The following is a 16645-nucleotide window of genomic DNA, read 5'->3' as shown; positions in this document are numbered from 1 at the left end:
GCCCAGACACAGTCCCCTACCTTAGGGGCCATCACGGTACCCTCACATGGCACATGGGAGACCATTCTTAGGGGGGGCTAGCCTGTGCTCACCTGACCTCTGTCCAGGGGGACCCAGGCAGTGGTGACCCCCATAGATTAGACATATGATATGATATGTTATTAATATGATACCACCAAGCATTGTCACTCACCAGAACACAGAGCAGCAACCCACTCAAACATGCCTGACCTCACATGAATGTGAGAAGACTAAGAGAAGAAAAGGTACCACAGGTTAATCAGGTCAACACCCTTAATGCAGAGGTTGGAAATCACAAAGGGGAAAAGACACACTGCAGGCAAAGAGCACATATGGGCTCTCCCCGTACATGTGATCCTGACCCATGCAGATGTGGTGAGAGCCACACAGTCCCCACACCCTTTACCTGGGGTCGCACGTCCACACTCACCACGGTGACCCCACCTCCCTAGACCCTGCACCTAAAGTCACACGTTCTCTCTCAACAGGTGACCCCTCCTACCCAGACCTCTCCACCTGAGTCACATGTCCACAGTCCCAGGGTGAACCACCCTCCCCAGACTCCCCCAACTGGGGTCACACGTGCACAGTCTCCAGGGTGACCTCACCTCCCCAGACCCTGCACCTGGGGTGACATGTCCCCTTGGTCAGGACACCATGGCTCTGCTGGTGGATCCCCTCATGTGGAAACAAGCTGTGTTCCTGGGGCCTCCTGGGATGGGAAAATGTGGCAGGTGGGTCTCCTCTCCCCACACTTGTACCAGAGAAGTCCTCCTCTTTTCAGTTTGATTCTGTTGATTTTACCTGTTTTTAAAGCTTTCATGCTAAAGTTGAACACACTTCTTGGTTCTGGCAGGCTCAGTCCTTTCTTGTCTCACATGCTTGTTGAGATAACTCACAGGACAGCAGGGTTGAAAGCAGAGGGGCAGCTCTGGACGCTTCTGAGTAGGGACGGTAGACTGGAAGGAGAGCTCAGCAGCAGCCTCAGCTGTTACCCATCGGGCTTTTGCCCGACCTGCGTGCCCTGCAATCAATTCACCAGCTAAACCTGCCTCCCTACGCACCATGCACGTGCTGGTGAATTGGAATTATTGCCAGGTAGCCCTCCTGTGGATTCTCCACGAGCCCCAGGGAAGGTGAACCTTACAGGGATTAAGACTAAGGCCCCGATCACAGCACTGACCCTTGGGAGGACCAAGTAACCACACTCAGAGGAGAGGCTGTTACATAGACAAGCCCACCTCAGCTCCAGACCCCAGACATTTAAGCACTCACCTTCAGATGCAGGCACGGAGCTTCCCAGTCCTGAGGCCAGGCCGGGTTTCTACCCAGGTTCCCATAGTCCTAGCATACACAGAACATGGTCAGGCCTAAATCTTCTTCTTATAGACAACACATGGTCAGCTCTGAACATAATCAGTAGAAAGGACATGCAGAGGTCTAAATCTACCGTGTAGACAGAACTTGACCATGTTTAAACTAGCTTAGGGCTGATCTCATAGGAGGTACAGATCACACACATGGGTCTCTCATCTTTGGACACCCACATCAGGAAACTGAACAAAATCTTTGTCATTAAACATTTCAACAGGCAAAACAGAAATGTTACCAGTTTCTCTGGTCACCTGATGGTCAGGATCCATGGGTGAGCCATGAACTTCTGAGAGTGCAGCCCTGTCTGCTGCCAGGACAGACAAGAAGTGGCCTGATTCCAGCCTCCCAGGCTTCCAGAAGGAGGCGGCCGCACTGGAACCCAGGCAGGACAGTCCTGCCTGGTCCGGGCCGGGAGATCCAGTCTGTCCATTCCACTGGCCAATTCCGGGCGGGGCGCTCAGGGCCGCTGAGAGCCCTGCACTCAGGTCCTGCTTCCCTGCAGTGTGTGCATGTGCATGTGCATGTGCGTGTGCGTGTGTGTGTGTGTGTGTGCGTGTGCGTGTGCGTGTGTGTAGAGGTGGCGGTGGCTGACGGCTCCCATGGCTCCCGTCCCGGGCACCGCGCTGTCTTCGAGGGGAGTCACGGGGAGAGGTAGGGACACAGAAGCTGTTGGAGAGGAGAACCCACCGCGGAGCTCCTTGCACACTGGCTCGCCCCACCTGGTGACCCGCCTGCCCATCGTGGGCCGCATGTCACCCCCCAGCCCCCACCCCCGAGGGCAGGGCGCCTGCTCTTTCAAAAGGACAAGGTCTCACATGAAGGAGACCCAGTGGGGACTGTCACGCCCCCACTCCTGATGCTGACTTTGGGAGAATGAACCCCCTTGACTGGGCGATGGGACACTGTGAGGAAAGAGGTGGCGGCCCCATCCAAGTCGGGGCCTGGCTGAGAGATGGGAACACAGGAGCCAAGTGCAGGGCCTGGAGGCCAGGCCAACAGGAGGGGCATCCCCAGCCTTGGCCGGCCTCTCCAACTGTGACATTGTAGCTTTAGGGGACCTGGGGCAGGTGACTGAAGGTAATGGGGGTCTAAACTGGACCCTGAATGGGGCTTAAGGAAGGTGTGAAGGATGTTACTGAGACCGTGACAGTCATTGGAAGACAGACTCTGTGTCAGGACATCCTGCTCCATCCATTTAAATCCCTGAGATCTGTGACCTTTACGTGGCTACGCAGGATTGTTAGAGCAGCTGCGTGTGGATATATCTGCAAGTGGTTCCAGCAAACACACAGTTGTGCACACAGGCGGGCATAGCACACACACAAACATATGTAGGTGCACAGCACAAATATATTCACACACTAGCATATGAACACACATGCACGCATATGTCCATGCACACACTAACGTGAGCAAGTGCACACTAACGAACGTGTGCAAGTGCACATACCTATGCACATGCACAGCATAGGTATGCAAACAGGCACATGCACACGTATGTACATAGCACACACACAGGGAATAAAGTGAATCTATAAAGTGAGTCCGTAAAGCATTAAGTCCTGAACACAAGTGAAGCTGACATGTATTTTTCCCTTTTCTTAGCTTTGATGTTTTTCACAATAAAAAGTTTAAGGAAAAAGGTAATGGCAAATGACTTTTGATTCATAGGACTTTCTGACGTTATTCCACAAATATTATGACAGGAGAAATGAATGTAGATAGTACATGTGTCCACTAATGGATGAATGGAGAAGAAAAACATGGTCCATCAATACAAGGGAATGTCATTCAGCCTAAAAGGGAAGGCAATTCTGACACAGGCTGCAGCAGGGATGAACCTTGAGGGCATTAATGCTCAGTGATGTAAGCTAGACACAAACAAACAAACAGTGCTTGATCCATTCATACAAGGCCCCTAGAGCAGTCGGAAACATAGAGACAGAAAGTAGGATGGTGAGTGCCAGGGGCTGAGGGAGGGACAATGGCGACTGAGTGTTTAATGGGGACTGTTTCAATTTTGCAGGATGAAAAAATTCTGGAGGACGATGGCGGTCAGGTTTGCACAACAGTGCGAATTACTTCTGGACCCTGAAATGTGCACTTAAAAACGGTTAAGATAGTAGAGTTTATGTTTTGTGTATTGGACCACAATTTTTAAAACTTAAAAAAAAAACAACAGGAAGTAGTCCGTGAATAACACAAGATGCACAACTTCACTAACAACCGAGGGATTAAAACCGTAAGAAAACTACTGTGCACACACCTACCAGAATGGCAGACATGAAGACACAGTATCAAATATCAGCAGGATGTGGAGCAATGGAAAGCCTGGTGCGCAGTGGGGGGTGCAACCACTTCTGAAACAATCGGGCCTCAGAGAGCGAAGTCCGTGCACACAGACCCACAGTGTTCCTCCCAGCTGAACACAACCCCCCCAGCCCTGCACCAGGACACACGGACATGGACTCTGCAGCCACAGGAGCCAAACCTGAAAGAACCTGAAGACCATCACAAGCAGATGCAGAAATGAACCATGCACTCTCCTATGAAGGAATATTCCACAGCAATGGAGTACATTTTGTTTAAAGGCAGTAAAACTATAAAAAATTATTTTTAAAAAAAAACTATATTCACAAGATGAAAGAATCTATAATTCTGGCACCTAAGGATTGTTGAATGCTCCTAAAAATAGATTGTTGTGGAAACGTTTATTATAAGGAAATTAACATATTCTCTTGGAAGGACGGGGTGAATGGGCCTGCTACATTTTCTACATTGAAGACATATACAGGTTTTGATTCTACTTCTGTTAAATCAAGTGGGGCTTCATTGGATTTCTGCTACCGCGGAGATAATCAAATTCTGGGTAGGGGTCAGGAGAAAACTAGCCATAGGCGTTCTCGTGTAATAATTACTGTTGAAAGTGTAAATGATCCATTTATCAGTACGACTGAGAATAGAATAACGGCTACATTACTTCATATGAGATTGTGTGTGCTACTGTCCCTAGGGCTCCAGTGAGTGAGTATTTTGAATGTTAAGCTCATCCAGATCTGAGAATGGAATAAATGGCTAGGTGTGATATGGCTAATATAAATAATATGCCGACATTTATATTAATTAGTGGGTAAGATACGGGAAGAGGAATTCATGTTTTGAGAGCCAGGGTCAAGGTTAGCATTGGGGCAATAATATATAAATTGATAATGTTGATGGACATAGTGGTTCTTTAATAAGTAATTTGTATGCCTCAGCAATGGTTTGTAATCATCCATGGGGGCTGAGGATTGTTGGCCCTTTCTGGATTTGTATATAGCCTAGGATTTTCCATTTAATTAATATGAGGAATGCTATGGTGAATTAAATTGGGTCATTTGTGAAAGAATGTTGATTATAAACATATTCTTAGGAAGAGGACTTGAACCAGTGCAGATAAAGGTTTCAGTTTTACATAATTACCGGGCTCTGCCACCTTAACAAACCCGGTTCTACAGCAGGGTATGTATAAATTAATTGAATGTAGATTATATCATCATTTAGTTTCCAGACATTTTGTAAAGTAAGCCGTAATGCTCTTGTCCTTTCCTACTGGCAGAAATCTGCAATAGACAGAAAGCAATCAGGATGACTCCAGTCTGAACTCAGATCACGTGAGACTTTAATCGTTGAACAATTAAAAGCAGTTATACCATTGAAATGTCGTGATCCAGCATCAAGGTCATAAACCTTATTGCCGCTATGAACTCCAGAATACAATTACACTGTTATCCCTAGTAAAACTTGTTCTGTTGATCAGTGTTTTAGAACAGGTGATAAAGCATTTTGACTAGTTGGTCTAAATTTTGATCACTCAGAGGTGGTTGCTTCTCCAAAAAATAAATGGCACACGGGCCCAAGGCGCACCAGCTTCAGTAGTTGTGGCACACAGGCTCAGTAGTTGTAGCCCACTGGCTTAGTTGCTCTGTGGCAAGTGGGATCTTCCCAGATCAGGGATCGAACCCGTGTCCCCTGCATTGGCAGGCGAATTCTTAACCACTTCATCACCAGGGAAGTCCCAGAATCGCAGTCTCCCTTTTAGTATACCTTAAGCCCAAAGAATCCATGGAGAATTGTTACAGAAAATAAGACAATAAAATATTGTAAGGACTGTAACAGAAGCATATAGTACACAGTTCATATAGACACAGCCCAAGCAGTTACAAAGTATATTAAAAGGGAGGCTGCAATTTTATTTTATTATTTTTATTATTTTTTAACATCTTTATTGGAGTATAATTCCTTTACAATGATGTGTTATTTTCTGCTTTATAACAAGGTGAGTCAGTTATACATAAGCATATGTTCCCATATTTCTTCCCTCTTGCATCTCCCTCCCTCCCACCCTCCCTATCCCACTCCTCTAGGTGGTCACAAAGCACCGAGCTGCTCTCCCTGTGCTATGTGGCTGAGGGAGGCTGCAATGTTAAAAGAATAAGATAAATTATACCCACAAACTCCCAATCTTTCCTGAAACGTTGCAATCTGAAACCCTATTGTAGGAAGCAGAAGATTCCAGGAGACATTCTACAAATGAAGGACTCTAAACCCTGTGGTTGGATAAGGAATTCTGGAAGGAAGGTATCCTCACCCGAGGAGAGCAGGTTCCTATACTTGTCTAACATCACATACCTGGATAGTTCCCACTGATCTTGGTCCAGGCATTGCCTGTCCTCTTGAGAGAAAACTATGGCCATATCCTGGAATGTCAGCGGTCCCTGAACTTAAAAGTACACATACCGTGTGGCCACGGGAAGAGTTCATAATGTGACCCAAGAAGAAAAGAGCAAGTTAAGAGAACTGGTTTTAATTTAGAAGAGTGTCTTCAATTACCCACTAATATATATATATATATATATATATATATTTTACAAAGTAAGTTTCTCTATCTTATTTCTAACTACAAGAAAAGAGTGTGGCATGTGATCCACAAAACCAGTATAGAGACTATACTTATCTGGAAAAGAAATGATAAAATGATGGTTTCAACACAGGCATATGCATTTTTGAGTGTTTTATTTATATCAAATTGGATAAAATGTGTGTATTTCTCAGACAGAAAAGACGTGTCGAGGTAGAAATGTACCTTTCAACTATTCATGGGTACACAAGGACACTGGGGAGATTGTAAAAGTTCAGATTGTGATTCAGTAGGTCCGGTGGGCCTGAGTTCTATTTTTTTAACAAGCTCACTTTTAACTAGTGATGCCACAGTCTCTGATTCATTAACGACAATTGTGAATAGCAGAGACATAATTAGAAAGGTAAAAATTCATATTTAATTTTGAACTTAAAGTGTTTTATGGATTTTACACCTTTAATAGGATAGAAAGCACAGCAGCAACAATCATTTGTGAATATTTACCATAGACCGTGTATCTTTCTAACTTTGTAGTGTAGGACTCCAGGAAAAATGCCTGGGCTGCGGTCACAGTGGGCGGGGCCCTCAGGCCGGGCCGCCCCTCCAGGACCCCCGACGGGGCCCTGCGCTCCTGGCGGCTCCCTCCCCCGGCGCCTCCGTCCCTCCCAGAAGGCCTCGGGGCAGAGCGGTCCCACCCCCTGCGCGCAGAGCGGAGCCCGCGTTTCCGCAGAGCTGGAGCTCCCGGCTCGGGGTCTCTTCCCTCCGCCTTCACGGAACTGCCCCGGAGCCCGCGGCGAGGGCGGCCTCACTGACGCTGCCGGCTCTGGAGGGGCCCCGGAGGCCGAAGCCGCGACAGTCGTGCGGACGGCGGGCCGGGTAAGTGGGCGCCGACCCTCCGCCTGGTACGGTGCCCTGGCGGCAGGGCAAGACCAGCTTCTGAGGGGCAGGGGTTCGCTGCCACCCGCCGCTGCTGTGCAGAAAGGGCGGCCCCCAGCGTCCGGTCCCGGGAACTTCGGTCCCTCCTCTCGCCCCTGCCCTCGGCCTGGCTCGCGGGGCCTGGGGGGCGTGGGGAGGGGGTCGGCCTGAGTGTCCTGAGGGGAAACGGGGCAAGGGAGGCGCAGGGCCCGGCTGCAGCGTCAGCGCGTCTCCCCCCGACTGCGGGGAAAGCGGCTAAAAACTCCTCCCGAGGCTCGCAGGCCCCTTATTCAGCGGAGTCCCTCTGCCCTCCTTCCTCCCTGAGCTAAAGTACCGGGGGGAGGGGATAGGGCAGGGCACTGGCGCAGGTAATGGGGACCATCAGCAGGTGACTGTTAACTAAGGAAAACCGGCTCTCCCCACGTGAGGAATGCAGCGCTTTTCTTTGTTTGCGGAGATGCCAGAGTCTGGGCTCTCTGAATTCCTTCCTTTCATATGCACCTCAGCGCTCTGGGGCCTGCATTCTGTATTTGCGTATCCTGAGATCCTCAGGGCTCGCGGCTCACACTGGAGGGCTGCAAGGGCTGATGACTGTGATATCCTTTGCTTACTGAGATGGCAAGAAATATTCCATTTCTCACAGGCTTGAGGGGCACAAAGTGAAAAGGGTAGGAGAATCTCACTCGGCATGTACTTCGGTTTACATGTAGATAATATGTACACTTAACTGTGCTACTAGAGGTTCTCAAGTGTGATCAATTGTACCACTGCCCTCTATGTATTAACTTCTTGAATATCATAAGATAAATGCCTATAGAACTGACTTAATCCATTTAAATAGGATAATGGTTTTTAAAGGAAACATAATAGAAATATAACAACAAACCCCTTACCACTAAAGGCTGGGTCTGGAGCAACCTAAATAAATGTTCCATTGTTAAAATATTGAAAGATGTCTTCAATAGAAATATCAACAAAAATGACAAATGATGAGGACAGCAGAATGTTGAAATGTTCTATCTTTATCCTTAAAGTGGCAGAACATCATGTATTAGTAGGCGCTGGGGGCAGAAGATGCCTGATTTTATACCTTTGTCATATTTGTACAGTTGTTTCAACAAGTAACTTAAAGACCAAATGGAAAAAAAGGAGGTTTGTGCCTGAGATCATGTTGATGTGAAACCAGGGATGGCCACCTTGTCCCAGGTGAGTTAAGTTTACCTGGCAGGTAGGCCGCAGAGCTCCTGAGAAACAAGGGTTGGAATTTTTCTGCTGGGTGCCCCTTAGATTCTGTGACTTGACTGATTGTGAGTCATGTTTTGGAAAAGACCTGATCACAGGAAAAGGGTGGGGAAGAGTGATTTGGGGAGCAGCTAACAACATGCATCACGGCTCATGGCTTGAATGAATTTTAAAGAAACAGGAAAACAAATGCTTCTTATGGAATCAGAGAATGTCCAGCCGGACAATCCCAGAAAATGAGGAACACCCATCCCATTTTCCAGATGAGAAAACAGAGGCCCAGCAAGGTGAAATCCCTCACCCAAGTTGCACCCGTCTCTCCTCCCCACTACGTGGTTCATGAAAGCACGACTTTTCCTGTCGTGATCACTGCTGAACCCCAAAAAGGACCAGGCATCTAGCCGCTGCTCCAAAAATTTTGTTTGACTGTAGGAACAATGCTATTTTTTTCTTTCTCACTCTTATTCAGGATTGTGCCAAGAACTCCCCAGGCTGCAATGTAATTCGATAAATGTAAATATTAATTGAGTTTTGTTGTGATGAGGACTTAGGCTTTGGAGGTAACAGACTTGGTTCAGATCTTGGTTCTGCCACTCAATAGCTGTTTGGCTTTGGGAAAATTACTAAACCTCTCTGAGCTTATTTCCTCCTTTGTAAAGTGGGGATAAATGTATCTGAGCCAGCAGAGCACCTGCATGAGAGATGTGCACTAAATATTGGTCTTTCTCACTCTCCCACGCCATCTCTGTGCTTCCCAGAGAAGTTGTACAGAAGGATATAGTACTTTTTAAAATTAATTAATTAATTAATTAATTTTTGGCTGTGTTGGGTCTTCATTGCTGTGCGCGGGCTTTCTCCAGTTGCGGCGAGCGGGGACTACTCTTTGTTGTGGTGCGCGGGCTTCTCATTGCAGTGGCTTCTCTTGCTGCGCTTGTTGTGGAACACCGGCTCTAGGCCCACGGGCTTCAGTAGTTGTGGCCTGCAGGTTCACTAGTTGTGGCGCATGGGCATAGCTGCTCCGCAGCATGTGAGATCTTCCCTGACCAGGGCTTGAACCCATGTCCCCTGCGTTGGCAGGCATATTCTTAACCACTGTGCCACCAGGGAAGTCCAATATAGTACTTTATAAAGAGGGGTTTTAATTGATTTCAGATAGTGTACATGTTTCTTATAGAAAAGATTTTTCCACTACAGAAACATTAACATGCAATACCACTACAAATGCAGTATTCTATGGGTTAGATATTATCAGTAAATTTTATAAGTAATTGGGCAAAGGCCAAAGCACTAGGTACTGGGGAGTAAGAAGTCTCAAGTCTGGGGTGCCCCCCCACCCCAATTTCAAGAGTAGGGTGTGTTTTTCAAATCCATATTTCATCTGGTCTTTGTTTCTCATCCATCCTCTGTGTCTGCCTTTCACAAAAGGCTCAGATCCTCCACTTTCACACCCTCCCGGCTGGCTGTTCCCCAGCTCCCGTCCTGGAACCTCTGCACGCATGGGTGTGTCTGCTCTCCCTGGGCCTCACCAGCTTTGCCAGGGAGCTGCTGTGTCGTGCACTGCTAGCTGTACCCCAGAGTGCCTAGACCCTTCTGGTACATGAAGTACACCCTCATCACCATGAGTGCACGCCCATCCCCTTACCTTATATCCTGCCTCTAAGCCAGGCTTGGGGGTGACTAGTGTGCCTTCAGCTATGTGAGGTGCTGGGATCAAAGTGAAGTTCCCAACTTTTGAAGTTGCAGGCTTGAGGGGCACACAGTGATTTAAAGTCGGGTCACCTGACTTAAAGGGGGGGCTGGTTGCTTTAAAGCCAGGGCAGCTGGCTTAAACCCTGCGTCCCTCCGCTGCAGGACGAGACCAACTTTGGCGGTGCTCGGGTTTGCTCCAAGCCAGCACTGCTGTGCAGGAAGAGCTTCCAGGAGTGCCTTAGTGCGGGGGGACTTGGTCCGTTGTCTTGCCGCTGCCCTCAGAGCGGGGCCACCTGCTCTTCTGGAGGAGAATCAGGGAGGGGGAAGTGCAGAGTCCCGGCTGGAGTTGCGGCACCCCTTGTCTGATGGCAGGGAAGGGGGGACGGGGCTGTGTGGTGTCCTGGGGCTGGACTCACCAGGTCGACTCAGCCTCTCAGCCTCCTAACCTCACCCCACACACCCCACAAGAGTCTCCAATAATATGTAATTGTGCCTTAGGTTCTCGGTCTTCAAACTCATACCCAGGCTCCCAGGTCCCTTGATTTAGCCAATTCCTCTGTGCTCTTTCTTCTATTAGATACAGTCCCAGAGGGAGGGGCTGGGGGATGGGACTGGAGGGACCCCGGCAGCGCTGGCCTAGGCTGACTAAAGAGATCCAGGGCCTGCGCTATGACACATGTGCGAGGACCCTTAAGGCGCAATCGAGGGGGCCAGTTAGAGGCAGTCCTTGTTGCCTCAAGTGAGTATGGATCACCGTCGGGTGGGGAGCATGCTGACCCCTGAGAAGTACTGTTAGAAGGATGTGTTCCTCCCTCAGCTTCAAGGACGTGGGTGGGCTTCAGGGCTCCATTTCCCCTCCAGACCTCCAGGTCTGACTGCACCCCAGCAGCCTTGCAGACCTGGCTTCCTGTCCCAGAACTTGCCAGGCTCCAGGAAGAATCCAGACTGCAGAGATGGTGCTTGAGCGCTCCAGCTTAAGAAGTGCTGTCCCTGGGGACCCAACAGTGGAGGGAGGAAGGGTGAAGGGAGTAGGGGGGTGGGGTTGGGAGGGGTGGCTGTCCTGGGAGACGTTGAGAGAGAAATATCGCCCCCCACACCCCCTGCCCCCTGCAACTGACTGACCCACTGATGCCATAGGATCTCAGGCCCTTTTAGTCAGAGATGCCTCGGTTTCTTTACTCCTGCGTTCAAAACTATGCAAAACCAACTCTTCATCCTCTTGCTGCCCGGCCAGGACTTGTAAAGCACTGTTCTTTTGGAGCACTCGTTCCCTAAACTGCAGTTTGGAGCTGTCCCAGCTATTTAAAGGTGTTCTCCTTAAACTGAGACTAAATCCTACTCTTTTGGAAAAACACTCTGCACTTCCGAGGAGATCATGTTTTCTGCCCATTCCTTCCTTCTACTTCCCTCTTAAGAAGCCCTGTGCTCAAAGGGCTTGGTGACTTATTTTTTGCTTGATGTCAAAAAGAAACCTTCCCCATGCACCGCAAAAATCTTTCCTGGAGCATAGGTGTTTCAAAACCATGACCGTGTTTTGCAGTCAGTATACACTGGGTAGACTGCCTAGCAGTCCCTGGAAGAGCCAGAGGTGAGCGTAATCAACGTATCTGATTGGATGCCCTTCAAGTTTAGGAAGGTCCCATTCTTATGCCCCAGCAGATAAGACAGGGCCCTGGATGGCTATGGCTGTGATTAGATAACTTCTGATGATTTTATTTCCCTTACTGAGCTGCTGCTTCTAGGTTAAATTCATTTTATTACCTGTCCTTTTTTTTTTTTTTTTTTTTTTTTTGCGGTACTTGGGCCGCTCACTGTTGTGGTTTCTCCCGTCGTGGAGCACAGGCTCCGGATGCACAGGCTCAGCGGCCATGGCTCATGGGCCTAGCCGCTCCGCGGCATGTGGGATCGATCCTCCCATACTGGGGCATGAACCTGTGTCCCCCGCATTGCAGGCGGACTCTCAACCACTGCGCCGCCAGAGAAGCCCTACCTGTACATTTTTAAAGAAAGACTGAAAATGTCACTGTAATAGGTCAGGAGTCTGAGCTCAGGGTTAGTGAAAGGTACTCACAGGGAGGAAGGTGGATAAACATAGGTGCATAAAATAGGAGGGTTGGCAAGTACAGCCAGGACGACCGGGTTCACCGTGCGCACTAATAAAGGCCAGAATCTCCTCATTTATCTCTGGTGGGAAGTTCTGATGGTTTCTCAGGATCAAACTCAAATCATATTCAAACTAGGGGGCTTCCCAGAAGGCGCTGAAGCACCGGCAGAGTCCACCTGCGCTCCCACCTTGGCACTCCAGGATCAGAGTTGGGTTTGGAGATGGGGTTGCTGTAACCCCAAGGAGGTGAGCAGAGAGGAGGAGTTGATTACCAGTCTCCTCTGACTCTCTGGCCCAAATTGCCTGGCTTCACGGGGGGGGGCAGAGTTTTGCTTTGAGCAACTTATGGGGCAGTTCCAGACTGGTGGGGTTGCCCAGTGGCCCGACAGTCTGACAGGCTGGCTGCGGTGTGACCGCCCTTTGTTTCTTCAGAATCTGTTCATCAGGAGGTGCATGGTTGCGGAAGCCCATTCACCGCTCCCCCCAAAGGGTGATGGCACCTTCCCTCTCTGTACCCTATGATCACCAGGTACTTGAAATGAATGCAAGGTTTTTGACTTCAAGGAAGAGCTCACATAACCCCTTCTGCCTCATAATGTGTGGGATTTACTATAATGGAAGGACATTATAAAGAACAGGTAGAAAACCCACCTGTTGGTCTCCATGTAGGAGTTTATTTTGCATGAATCTCTCCTACACGAGTAGATAGCAGAGGTTTATTTTTGTTCCCGTGTGTGTAGTTGTGGCAGAGGACGTAGGTATGGTGGTTTGAAGCCCTCAAAGAAATATTCTCAGAATTCTCAAGACTTCTCTTGATTGGAACCGAAAGAGACCTGGAAAAGGAGGAAAAGCAAAGGAGGAGGGAGAACGAATGACTGTTTCTCAGTAAATTCGCCTTCCTGGTTGATGTTTCTGTCTTCTCATTTCTTTTAACTTCTATGTATGTCTAATGGAATGATGTAGAAAGGCTGATTTTTATGCTTTAAAAGATTTTACATCACAATGAAACTAGAAGTGGCTAACAGAACTTATTCACATCAATGTTACATAGAGACTTTGATAGTAAATTTGTATACTAAAATGGGTTAATCCAAATTTTCTCTTTCTTTTTGAGTGAACATTTGTAACATATTTTTGTAGATAATAATTTATCCTAGATATACAAAATTGTGAGAATGGGTACCATTTTTCACCACTTAAATGATTTCTTTTAAATGAATAGATCGTACACTTTAAAGGCCAATGTTGTCTTACATGTTGTTTTTTAATTCCTTGATTTCCAAAACTTGTGTTTATTTAATTGATTTCTATCTAATAATCTGTCTCTCCTTCATTGTTTCTTACTTTATATTTTATTGATCTATAGTTAATTTACATTATTATATTCATTTCAGAGGTACAACATAGTGATTCATAAATGTTTAGGTTCTTCTCCATTTATACTTATTATAAAAGAGTGGCTCTATTCCCCAGGCTATACAGAACGTCACTGTAGATTACTGATTTTATACATAGTGGATTATTCCTCAGAATCTCCTACCACTATTTTGCTGCTCCACCCTGTCTCTCCCTGCTGGTAACCACTAGTCTGTTCTTTAATCTGTGAGTCTGTTTCATTGTTGTTGTTGTTGTATTCAATGTTTTAGATGCCACGTGTAAGTGATAACCTACCAGGCTTGTTTTCTCTGCGGCTTATTTTACTAAGCATAATACCCTCCAAGTCCATCCATGTTCTTGCAAATGGCAAAATTTCATTTTTTGCTGAAGTCATCATAAATATCATTTTTTATCCCCTAACCTATTGATGAACACTTAGTTTGACTCTATATCTTGGCTATGGCAAATAACACTGTTATGAACATTGGTGTGCAGTTATTTTTTTTTAAATAGTATTTTTGTTTTCTTCTGATATACCCAAGAGGGAAATTGATGGATATTATGGTAGTTCTATTTTTAGTTTTTTGTGGAACCTCCATTCTTCTTTCCACAGTAGCTGCACTACTTCACATTCACATCAAGAGTTTACAAGAGTTTCCCTTTCTCCACATCCTCACTAACCTTTGTTATTTGTGACCTTTTTGATGACAGCCATTCTGACAAGACTGAGGTGATATATCTCATAGTTTTGATTTGCATTTTATTGCCGATTAGCTATGTTTAGCATCTTTGTGCATTCTGGCTGTCCATCTGTATTTTTTCCTTGGAAAAATGTCTATTTAGGTCTTCTCATTTTTTAAAAAAATATTTTGGGTGTTGTTCTGATATTGAGTTGTATATGCTGTTTCTGTAGTTTAGATATGAACCCTTGGTTGGTCATCTTTTTGGTGTTAACCTCTTATCATGTGCCAATATTGTCTCTCCTTCAGCAGGTTGTCTTTTCATTTTGTCTTTGGTTTCCTTTGCTGTGCAAAATCTTTTAAGTATAGTGAAGTCCCATTTGTTTATTTTTGCTTTTGTTTCATTTGCCTTAGTAGACTGAACCCAAATCCGTTGCTATCATTTATGTTGAAGAATGTTCTGTATTTTCCTCTCGGGGTTTTATGGTCCCACATTTAGGTCTTTATTCAGTTTTGCGTTAATTTTATATACGGTGTGCTAAAATACTCTAATTTTATTCTTTTCCATGTAGCTGACCAGTTTTCCTAGTACCACTTATTGAAGAGACAGTTCTTTCTCCATATTGCCTGCTTTGTCATAAATCAATTAAATATACGTGTGTGGGCTTATTTCTGGGATCTCTATTCTATTCCAGTGATCTTTGTGTCTGTTTTTGCTCCAGTTCGATTCTCTTTGATTACTGTCGCTTTGCAGTATAATCTGAAGTCAAGGTGCGTGATGCCTCCAACTCTGTACTTTCTCAAGATTGTTTGGCTATTTGGGGTCTTTGTGTTTCTATACAAATTTTAAATTACTTTTTCAAGTTCTGTGAAAATGCTTTGGTATTCTGATAGGGATTGCATTAAATCTGTAGATTGTCTTTGGCAGTATGGTTATTTTAACAGTATTAATTTTTCCAGTCCATGCACCTGCTATATTTTCCCGTCTTTTTCTGTTGCCTTCAACTTCTTTCACCAATGGCTGATACATTTCTGAGTACATGTCTTTTACCTGCTTAGGTGTGTTTGTTCTTAGGTATCTTATTATTTTTAGTGTGATTGCATATGGTATTGTTTTCTTAATTTTTTTCTTTCTGACAGCTTTGAGTTTTGTTTTTTTCTTCTTTTTCTAATTCCTTCAGGTGTAATGTTAGGTTGTTTATTTGATATTTTTCTTGTTTCCTAAGAATAAGCTTGTATCACTATAACTTCCCCTGTGAACTGCGTTGGCTGTGTTCCATAGATTTTGGATCACTGTGTGTTCATTTTCATTTCTCTTGGGTATTTTTAGAATCCCTCTAATTTCTTCACTGTTCCTTTCTTCCCCTTTTATTCGTCTGTGATGTGAGGACTATCTTTAATATGATGTTTGGATTTCTTTCAGTTGTGTGTGTGTGTGTGTGTGTGTGTGTGATTATTTCAGTTGCTGAGCTCTTAATTTCACGTGGACACTAACAACCCTGCATTGTTACTCTGCTCCCCCACAGTTACTGAATTTGACCTTATATTTTACATCTACTTGTTTTGTGTGTCCCTTAACTTCTTATTGTGAATATAGATGATTTTATTACTGTTTTCTTTCATCCTTCCTATTAGCTGTGTACATGGTTGATTTACTGCCTTTGTTGAATATTTGCCTTATCCAATGAGGTTTTTCCGTTAGTAAGTTTCCTTTTCTAATTTTTATGTTTCAGTCGTGGCCTTTTCTTTTTCACTGAGAAAAGCCCCTTTAAGATTTCTCATAAAGCTGGTTTGGCGATGCTGTGCTCTTTTAGTTTTGCTTCTTTGTAAAACTTTAGATCTCACCATCAAATCTGAAGGAGAGCCTTGCTGGGTAGAGTATTTTTGGTTATAGGCTTTTCCCTTTCATGACTTTAAATATACCATGCCACTCCCTTCTGGCATGCAGAGGTTATCCTGAAAAGTCAGCTGAGAACTTAATGCAAGTTCCCATGTTTGTAACTTGTTGCTTTTCCTTTGCCCCTTTTAATAGTGTCTTTTTATCTTTATTTTTTTTGCCATTTTAATTACAATGAGTCTTGGTGTGGTCCTCTTTGGGTTGATCCTGTTTTGGCCTTACTGTGTTTACTGGACTTGGATGTCTGTTTTCTTTCCCAGGTTATGGAAGTTTTCAGCTCTTATGTCTTCAGGTATGTTCTACACTGCTTTCTGTTTCCTTTTTGCTTCTGGGATCAGTATAATGCAAATATTAGTACACTTGATGTTGTTTCAAAAGTCTGTTCAACTTTCCTCATTTCATTTTAATCTATTGTTTTACAGTTCATCTTCAGTGATTGCCAGTAC

The 16645-nt window shown here is 45.6% G+C and overlaps 1 long non-coding RNA gene across 3 annotated transcripts in view; it reads left to right on the top strand.

Annotated features, from left to right (window-relative positions):
* Window positions 1-7010: 7010 nt before the first annotated feature.
* Window positions 7011-16645, top strand: part of LOC308626796 — a 58054-nt gene continuing 48419 nt past the window's right edge. For all 3 annotated transcript variants that reach the window (XR_014017301.1, XR_014017302.1, XR_014017303.1), the window contains exons 1-2: window positions 7011-7171; window positions 8320-8416. This is a non-coding gene — a long non-coding RNA (uncharacterized lncRNA). The remainder of the gene's footprint in view (window positions 7172-8319; window positions 8417-16645) is intronic.

The sequence above is a fragment of the Mesoplodon bidens genome (genome assembly GCF_964165515.1).
Source record: "Mesoplodon bidens genome assembly, chromosome: 13".
NCBI classification, from domain to species: domain Eukaryota; kingdom Metazoa; phylum Chordata; class Mammalia; order Artiodactyla; family Ziphiidae; genus Mesoplodon; species Mesoplodon bidens.
This window is presented reverse-complemented; position numbering and strand designations above follow the sequence as displayed.